Consider the following 9,427-nt stretch of genomic DNA (forward strand, 5'->3'; position numbering starts at 1 on the left):
AATATCGCAAACGATGATTTAACCGTATCTTGTTCGATGGCGTCTTCGACGGCGCCTCATGGCGCGAACGTTTCGCCATTTTCGGGACGAAATCGTAGAACTTTTCGTGGAATCAAGATAAAGCGCTGCTACATTCTCCAAATTCAAGATTAAGGGATGCTGGGTAAGCGAAAAATATGCGGGAAAATGTACGGAGACTTCTGCGTTTCGAAAATATTTATCGTAGCGCTGCATTTGTTGTTGATTCTTCGCAGGTTCATTCTTCAAAAGAGAACGAAATTGAATTGCTTGTTGTTCCGAAAATCCGACTCGATTAAGGAAACGAGAGCAGCCACGTTGAGCAAGCATTAATCACGAAATAGCGACAATCTCGCGGGATCGAAACTCGGGTCAGCTAACTAATTCAGTTTCGTCTCTGGCCAGTTGATTAACATCGTTCCTGAATAGATCGATCTATTCCGTGCAGAGTCGAGGAAAAATTTTATTTAAATAAAAATTTCGAATAAATTGGGTTTAAAACCCACTTGGAAAAACCCCACTTTATTCGAAATTTTCGTTCCAATAAAATTTTTGCCCAACTCTGATTCCGAGTATCTAGTTTCAAATATAATATTCCAGTTCTCGTCGAAAGAGACTGGACAACTGAACAGCATCTGAAAGATCGCAATACATTTGCAGTAATCAGGGCGTGTGTTATGTGCGAATACTGTAGCAGCAACCAAAGTAAATTTAACCCGTGAAATTACGTTCGGAGGATGTATGCCCGCGGAATTATTGTAGAACTCATTAACCACAACTTTCGGCGAAGTCACGGGCAACAATTAGTAATTCCCTCCGATCCTGTGTCCGTGGATCAGAAGTAGTTATTAAGTGGAATCCCTTTCCCTTCCCCTGCTCAAAGTTTCGGAATATGGGAAACCGCCGCGCGCCATTTGCAACATGTTACGCACAGAAATTCATCCAGCGTTATTTGGTTAATTTCACGGTTCCGCTGTTCTACAATGGCGACTCGGTAATTTTCTCTACTATCCGGGATACCTACTCGTGCTCCTCGAACGTGGTCGGAATTAATTCCCAACTGTGCACTGGCTGACGGCGATTTGCGCGCAAAAATCGAACCTGCAGAACCGTACTTTATTTTTCGGAAACGTGCTCGTTCATTCGACAGAGAATAATTTCGAACTCGTTTAGAGTATGTCAAACTATTAGAACAATTTTTAACAGTGCCAAAGTACTGAAAATTGCTCAACATTAAACACTGATAACTTTTGGGCGACTAATCTCTTAGGATGGAAACTTGGATTTTTTGCATTTTCTTATCCAGATCTACTGGACTGCATAGGAAAAAGGCAAAAATTTCTGGTTACCCAAGTTACAGAGCAGCCGACATGTTCGCCGCAGCGAGCGATTAATGATTATCGGAACGTGAATGGCAGACGGCTCGCATTGTAGCCTTTTGAAGCTCCCCAGAGCAAAAGGGTTGATTACACTACAGAAATTTTGGAAAATCTTTCCCGGCGGCTCGTTCGGGTTTTGTCGATGATCGCGGTGCATAACAAGAACAGCAACAAAACCCCATTTTCCCGGCGTGTAATTAAATCGAGCCGGCGCAACCCTGTTGCCATAGTAATCCCGACTCTGCGCTGTGTTGATTTATCGGTATAACTGTCGCTCTGTTACACTCTGTTACAACGGGGTTACGAAAAAAGCCGCGTTACGAATAAATTCGTCAACGGGATCAACGGAAAAGATTTGACGTGCCCCGATGGAAAGGGCACACTCTACCATTGTCAATAACGCGGGGGGTAGTATTTTTTCTATTTTTTTTTTTTTTTTTGGTTCCACACGTCCGAATGGGAATTCCAGCCATTCTTGCGAGAGCGGCGGTCGCTTGTGTACAAGCCGCGACCACGCAGCCAATTATCGTTCGCAAACAGTCGTGCAGACACATTAAATTATTGCTGCCTTCCAGCTTCGAATGCAAATTGATCTTGAAAACCGGGACACGAATATTTGCGGAGCGAACCGCGCTCTCGACGAGCTCCCGTCGCATTTCGGACGATGAACCGGCCGCGAACCTAATTCCACCGGAATCTATTCCCTCAATGCTTTTCCCCCGCTGTGGCATTTCATTTTTAAGCCGCTGCATTGGCGGAACATTTTACGGAACGTTTAGCAGACACGAATGGCCGAAAGTGACTATCCTCCGTGACCGTAATCGTCCGGTATCATTGAATATTTAACGACCGCCAGTACCGGCTACGGAATGTGGGTTAAACGCGCCCGTGAAAAATGGAAAGCAACCCAGGGCATTTGTCTAAAGCCGACTACCGTGATCATTTATAATGAAATGCTCGGAGAATCAGCGCGGCAAGCAGGAGGAATTCCCGGCCGATCAATCATCGCCGCGGGATCATAGCGAATACAATTATCAAATGCTCGGCTGCAATCGAACCGCCATTCGGGAAAACGGTAATCCGCTTTTCGCTCGGGCGCCGCTGATTTTCTAATTATTTTTAACATCGACTTCGAACAGAACATTTTCATTTCGCATAAAGATCCGCTGTCTATTGACAAGACTTACGGGGTGACCTAATAATTCAGGAACACGTTCGAAACTTTCTTGTGGAGACTTGACAAAGTGTGCTCGAGCGACCGAAGGGTCAACCAGAAAAGAGAAAAATGAAGTTGGCACGTTCCGGGATATTGGCAAAACAGTTTCGAGGCTTCTGTGCAGCGCGGATGGGTCGAGCTCGCGATTTTTCATTACCCCCGTCGCGTTTTGTGCCAACCGATCATCGAGAGTCGCACTCGAATATTGTCCTTGCGACGTACATGCAGTTGACAGGGGGATGACGAGGATGTTGAAGGATCGAGAACGGGCGTGACGGTACTTTTTGCCCGGGGACATTAGTGACTTTGGCATTGTGACGGGAAAGGTCACTCGATTCCTGGTCAAGTATCCGTCTCCCAAAAGGGTTTCCCAGAAAAATTCGATCCGATCTCGAACGAGGGCCGATGATAAACGAGAGAACTTGCTACCACCGCTTTTTCGCCTTGCCCTTCCTCCCAGGGATCTTCTAGGGATTCTACCTCGCCCAGTCAGATTCCACTCTGATTAATGTCTGGGTTGGGTTACCTAATTTTGTGCACCGTTCTACGATACTCGCCGCATTTCTTTTTTAAACAAAGCTTGCAGTCATTTTTCCTGGACGATGGTTTGGTCCATTCTTCCTCAGCATAATGTATTAAGCAAAAGAAAATCTATTAAGCGAACCAAATTTTATTCAGATCTAAAGATCTAGATAATAAAATAAGTTGGACCCGACAGGAAATGGCGAATTAATGGTACAAACAAAAGAGGGAGCATTAAAATCCGAATCGCAAATTCCAGGGTCGGACGTGTCCCGTTTTCCGGTGGGAATAGCTAGCATAATCGCTCCACGAACGGCATAAAGGGTAGCTAGAACAGGCAAAAGAGATTCACGGGATGTTGCAGCCTGGGTCTGGCCAGGGTCTGGCTGCAATTATTCGGTTCATTTAATTCGCGGTATGTCGGCTGAGTAATGTGTCCGGAGGAGGTGTGTCCTTCTCCTTTGTAGGAAAATTCGCCTCGGGAAAAGGGCGGCCCGTCGTCCCAGGAACCACCTGACAGACCCCCTGGAACACTCGATACCATTTGAAAGCACGTAGGTAAGCATTTATCCCGGAATATCCTATTTATCTTGGCGCTGGAGCACGCGCCGTCCCTTATTCTGGCAATTCGGTCACGTCCTACCAGTCCAGCGTTTCGACGAAAACCTGCAATTTCGATTTCTTCACGAAGATTTCTGGCCCCCATCCGCTACGTCAACTGTGTCCCCTTCCGCCTACTTTCTGGACACGACCCTGCCACCCCCGAGACAACTCCGAGATCATGCTGAACGCTATCGTTCGCGCGAGTATAGAATATTCTCTCGCAACTGTTGTTCTTTTTTTACCACGCTTATATTAGCTTGCCGAGTTGTCGTTGTTGTCGTTGTTGTATGCGTCAAATCTTGTAATCGAATTTTAAACCATTTCCCGATGACCTAGAGACATGAAACTTTAAACATAACTCAATATTAAAAAACAAATTAAAAAAAGAACTGTGCGTCTAGGAGAAAATTTTTTTTTAATATTAACCGTCACACCTCGTCGCGCGACACTCGGTAGTACGTGATCGCGTTCAGCGATCTCCACTCCGCGCGCAAGCGCTCCCTGCTCCACTACGCGTTCCCACTCCGACTCATCCCCACTCCACTGACCCATTTCGCACCGAAGGAGCTCAGTCAGTGTGGTGTTCCGTACACTCAGTTCCATTTCGGACAATTTCGGACTCCATCAAGAGACGTCGTCTCTCGGAGTCGCCCCCTCATTATATGTATCTCGCGTGTTTCCACATATCTTACTATTTCATACCAGTATTACTATATCTTGCGTTCCATTTAAAAAAGACTAAAAAGTAGAAAATAAAAATATACAGAAAAAAAACTTTTAAAAAACCACGCTTATATTAAAATGCACTAAAAAGGAGAAAATAAAATATATTATTCATAGTCACTAATGTCTAAAAAAATTATTTTCTCCTTTGTAGTGCATTTTAATATAAGAGTGGTTTTAGTGTACTGCTGCGTGCGGGTCTGGAGAACCGATAAGACCACAATTATTTAATGCCAATTAGCCTTGCATGATCGAGAAAGCCACCGTATCATGCTAGTTGAGGGTTGAAAGAATTTCTCCGAGAGGAAATATTACATTGATTCGTTGTTTCGTTCAAGATGTACAGCAGTGCGAAAATACAATTGCTCTAGATAGTACATCGATTGGTTTTTCTATTATAGACTTTGAACTGCATCCTAGCGCCATGAAGTAATTCAATATTAACATCCCCTCCATGAACCCGCGTCACAATTCTTATTTAGGAATTACGTCATCGTGCTCTATGTCTACCGCACTAATTATATGTCTGAAAATACAACTGTGCTAGAATTAGCATAACTCAGTGTTTCATAAAATCCCAAAAATACGCATCATTCTTGATAGAGCTTCCAGACGATCGAGGATTGAGAATTCGCGATTCCATTCGCGAACAGGCGGGCAAATTCGCGAGTCTGATAACGCGAACGTGCACAGGCATCGCGTAAAGCTTCCGTTTGTTGGTAGAACATAAAATAACCCGCGAGATCCCGCGGTAATGCCCGCGTAATCCGTTTCGATCGTCGCGCGCTCCTTTAATGGGAAAACTTTCTCCCGTGTGATCCCCCCATCCTCTCCCTCTCTCTCTCTCTCTGTTACACTCGCTCACTCGGTAGATAACGCGTTCATAATTGAAATCTCGGCCAGCTTTTTTCCCCGCGCGGCTCCTTTTCATTTTTAAGCGTTCATACTGGTTTTACATTCTTTTAAGTGTCGCGTTTCCGGACGCTTTCCCGCGGAAATTACGCGACAACCGCGCCGCGGCCAGATACGTACCCGCTAAGTCGTTAAGCGAACTTTTTCCGCTTCCCCGGTTACGAGTGCTCGTAAGAAAAAGAAGAAAAACCACCGTGCCACACCATGGAACAGAGCACCGAATTATTCCGAGTACGTGACGTCGTTTCGAACCTGTCCTCTGTGCTTGGAAGCCCCGAGGATCTTGCGATATTTTTGGAGAACGTATTTCTAGCTGTGCCACGAATATTCTCTGTCCAGGAGATACTACGCTGCACGCTGTTTCGGGAATTCTGATTATTTGCCGGAGTGGTACGTTGCATTTTGTGATAAACAGAGGAAAGGAATTGAGGTTGTTTCTCCTCTCCTGAAATTTTAGACCTTCAAACGATTCTGGGGAGTGTAAACCAGAGTTGTGTTGAATTATTTCGTAATTCGAAATTCAGCCGCTTCACTCCATTAAATTACGACGTAATTTGTAATTCTGGTCTCTTTTTAAATTAAATAAAAAATGTATTTTTAAATTAGCACAACTCTGGTGGAAACAATTCTTTTCCTTTTTTGTTTTCCTTAAATTGTTAAAGGTACAGCCAAATAAATTGCATCTCACGTTCGACGGAATTTTGAAAGTTTTCTGCAGAATTCGATCGAGTATACAGATCATAAAATTTCAATGGGGGTCTCGAATGTCCGCCATTAGGGCCACCATACGCGATCGTCGACGGAGTTTAGGCTGTACCCATATTTACCCGTCAGTCGTCGGCGACGCTAAAAGTGTACCCGCGCTCCGTACGAGAGATCGATCGATCGAACACCAACATTGTCGTGATCGGAGGGTTCCCCTTCGTAATGGAGTGCTGTTGACGCGACGTTGACGACGACAGTGAAGGATCGAGGAGAAATTTTCCTCCGGCCAAGTCCGAACGACATTCCTGTCGATCAAGCAATTAGGCTCCGCAACTTCTCTCTGTACCCTACGAAACGACGACGCGACTCGATGGGCGAGAAGCTTCCGTCTCGTCTTGAGGTAAACGTTTACTGACTGGTCGACAGAACTTCCATCGTTATTTACGTCAAATCGTTAATGAAATTCAAGCCCGATCCGCTGACTTCGAACCTATCGGGGACACGAAAAATCACCGGGACGTTTGTCGAGCAAAATTTATGAACCCGAAGAAACTGCTTTTGGGGATGATGACGTAGGATGTTCTCGGTATACCTTCATTTCTCCTTCCTAAATGGATGAGTTTCCTTCTCGTTCGTAAAATTCATTTTTGACAGAGGGGGCAAAAATGATCTAGACTCTAACTTCCTATTACACACGAGCAACTTCTAATCTAAATTAATTAAAAGAAATTGTCATGATTAGACAGCGGATTTTATGCATTTGTGACAAAAACGAGTAGGTGAAACTTAAAACAGTGAAAACATTTAAAAAACGTAAAAATATGGAAACGTTATTTTCAATCAATTAAAATGATGTACAGTAAGCAGCATAACTGATTCCACACACTTCAAATCAGAATAACTTTTATATGAATGGACCAAACGACTTTAATTTCTCTGTAAGGCTAGAAGAATTAGTTCAGTAAATGACGTCTAATAAATAAGTTGAAAAAATGCATTTAGTCGGAATTGTGAAAAACAATAGTAAAAATGGATTTTTACAACTTTTTTAGCTGGCCCAATAATGAAAATTTAAAAAATGTGTTTTGTCAACTGGTATAAATTATATACGCTCTGAAGGTTTCATTGAAATTGGTTAATTGGTTTACGAATTATAAACGATCAAAAATGGTAAGACTTGCCACTTTATGGTACACTACAAATTACCACTTTTGATCGTTTATAATTCGCAAACCAATTTCAATGAAATTTTCAGAGCGTATATAATTTATACCAGTTGCCAGTTGACCAGACACATCTTTCGAATTTTCGTTATTGGCTCAGGTAAAAAAGTTGTAAAAATCAATTTTTACTATTGTTTTTCACAATTCCGTCCAAATGCATTTTTTCAACATATTTTTCACACATCATTTACTAAAATAATTGTTCTAGCCTTACAGAGAAATTGACATCGTTTGTTCCATTCGTAAAAAAGTTCTGATTTAAAGTGTGTGGAATCAGTTATGGTCCTTACTGTACATGAGAAGTAAATCTTTATCTAGCTTCATTCCTAGGCAATCATTGATTTTAAAAGAATCAGTGCAGTTCTACTTGTTTCATGGATGGCAGATTAAGCCTGCCCAGTGATTGATCTTTTCCACTTACTGAGAGTCGAGCTGTCGTGTATTCAGCCCTTCGATGACGACGACATTTTTATAATACTAATGTAAAGAATGACTGTTTTGTACATCATCTGTAAAATCGATCCCGGCGTCTGTAATAATTGCGATCCAAGTCTCGAGCATAGTGTATCGACGATCCGATCGACGCCGAGAGAGGGATCGTTTCTCGGGGAGCGACTGTGTTTGCGGGAGCGAAGCGGCTTCCGGAGCGGCTTTCCCCTGGGTATTTTTCTTCGGCGTTGAAGCCGTTCGCAAAACACGCTACAGGGACAGAGGGGAGGAAGGTTGGCAAAGGTAGTAGGAGATCGAGGAAGGTAGTCGTCGGCCGCCGGATAGAGCAGGACGACCGTGAAATAATTTATTCGAGAGCGAGAGTTCGGCTTCGACTTGGTCGCGAGGCGTTGTCGTAGCCGATCTTAAATGAAAATGATTTCCCCGGGGGGATGAAAGGAGGGGCAACGTCGTCGCGATCGGGGAACAAGGGAGCCAAGGACGTCTTTTAGGCTAACTCCCGCAGACTGAGCAGACAGTGGCGTCCGACGAACGCCCGTCCACGAAAATACGAGCGGAATATAAATTCCGACGAATTAATGCTATTCTACTCTGTGCGGTTCTGGCCGGCCCTTCCTCAAAGCGCAAGGGATTACGGTGGTCCCGGGCTCCTTTTCGATTCGTTTCTCTCTCTCTCTCTCTCTCTCTCTCTATCTCGATCGACCGTGTTTACGTTCCCGCATAAATTCTCCTGGTAGACCGGTTAACAAACGATTCCGGAACGATTCGTAACGCTGCTGCTCTGCTGGAAATTTTCGTGTATTTCGAGATGCAGATTCGAGGAATATTCTTCGCGGGAGATGATAGTTAGAGGTTGCGAGAATTAGTATCTGTGGAAGATACTGTGGCGGTTCCGTGTGCTGTGCTTATTATCGGCGTAAATGCTAGGTGCAAATGGAATTGAATTATTAAATGTCATTCGTTGTAGTGGAGATTAAACGGATTGTTTCAGCCATCGTACATTTCGTGGAAGTGTGGAAGTTATGCGTAAATGGCTTTACAAATGACATACCTAGCCTGCGGATCTTTATGCATTCATGGCTTCTAAAAATTTTCAAAAGACGCTGGAATATAGAATTCCACCGAATTTAATACGATTTTTATTTATTTCGGATCTACAAAGGCTAAGTACTTGTTCTCATTTTCTTGAAATTTGCCTGCAAAAATTAAAAATTGCATAAACATCCGCAGTCTGGACGTAACACATGTGTTTAATAACATGTCTATGTTTTATTCACGTATTTACGTAACATGTACAACATAACATGTCTATGTTTCATTGAAATCTATTCGTGTCTGATTTCTTACAGGCTTCGTCTACTTTCCTGGCTTATGATAAGCAGAATAGTCGTTTTGTGGCGCGTGCATCGACTTTGGCGCCGAATAAGGGACAATTAGAGGATCGAAGGTAGCAGTTTTAATTCCACTCGGCTGTATTTATAGTACGCGTGACAAGCACTCGTTACGGGACCGCGTTTCAGGGGTCGAGGGTGAAACTTTTCCCGGGCGAGTGCCGAAGAGTTTCGTAGCGGCACTCGAGATAGAGAAGGTCCTCTAGCGGCGCGGCAATGCGAAAATTCAAGCTGATTCGTCTCTGCCATGGAAGGTCTCGACGGTAGGTGGGAAAGAGGGTTGAA

This window comes from Lasioglossum baleicum, chromosome 9, assembly GCF_051020765.1.
Source record: "Lasioglossum baleicum chromosome 9, iyLasBale1, whole genome shotgun sequence".
NCBI lineage: Eukaryota > Metazoa > Arthropoda > Insecta > Hymenoptera > Halictidae > Lasioglossum > Lasioglossum baleicum.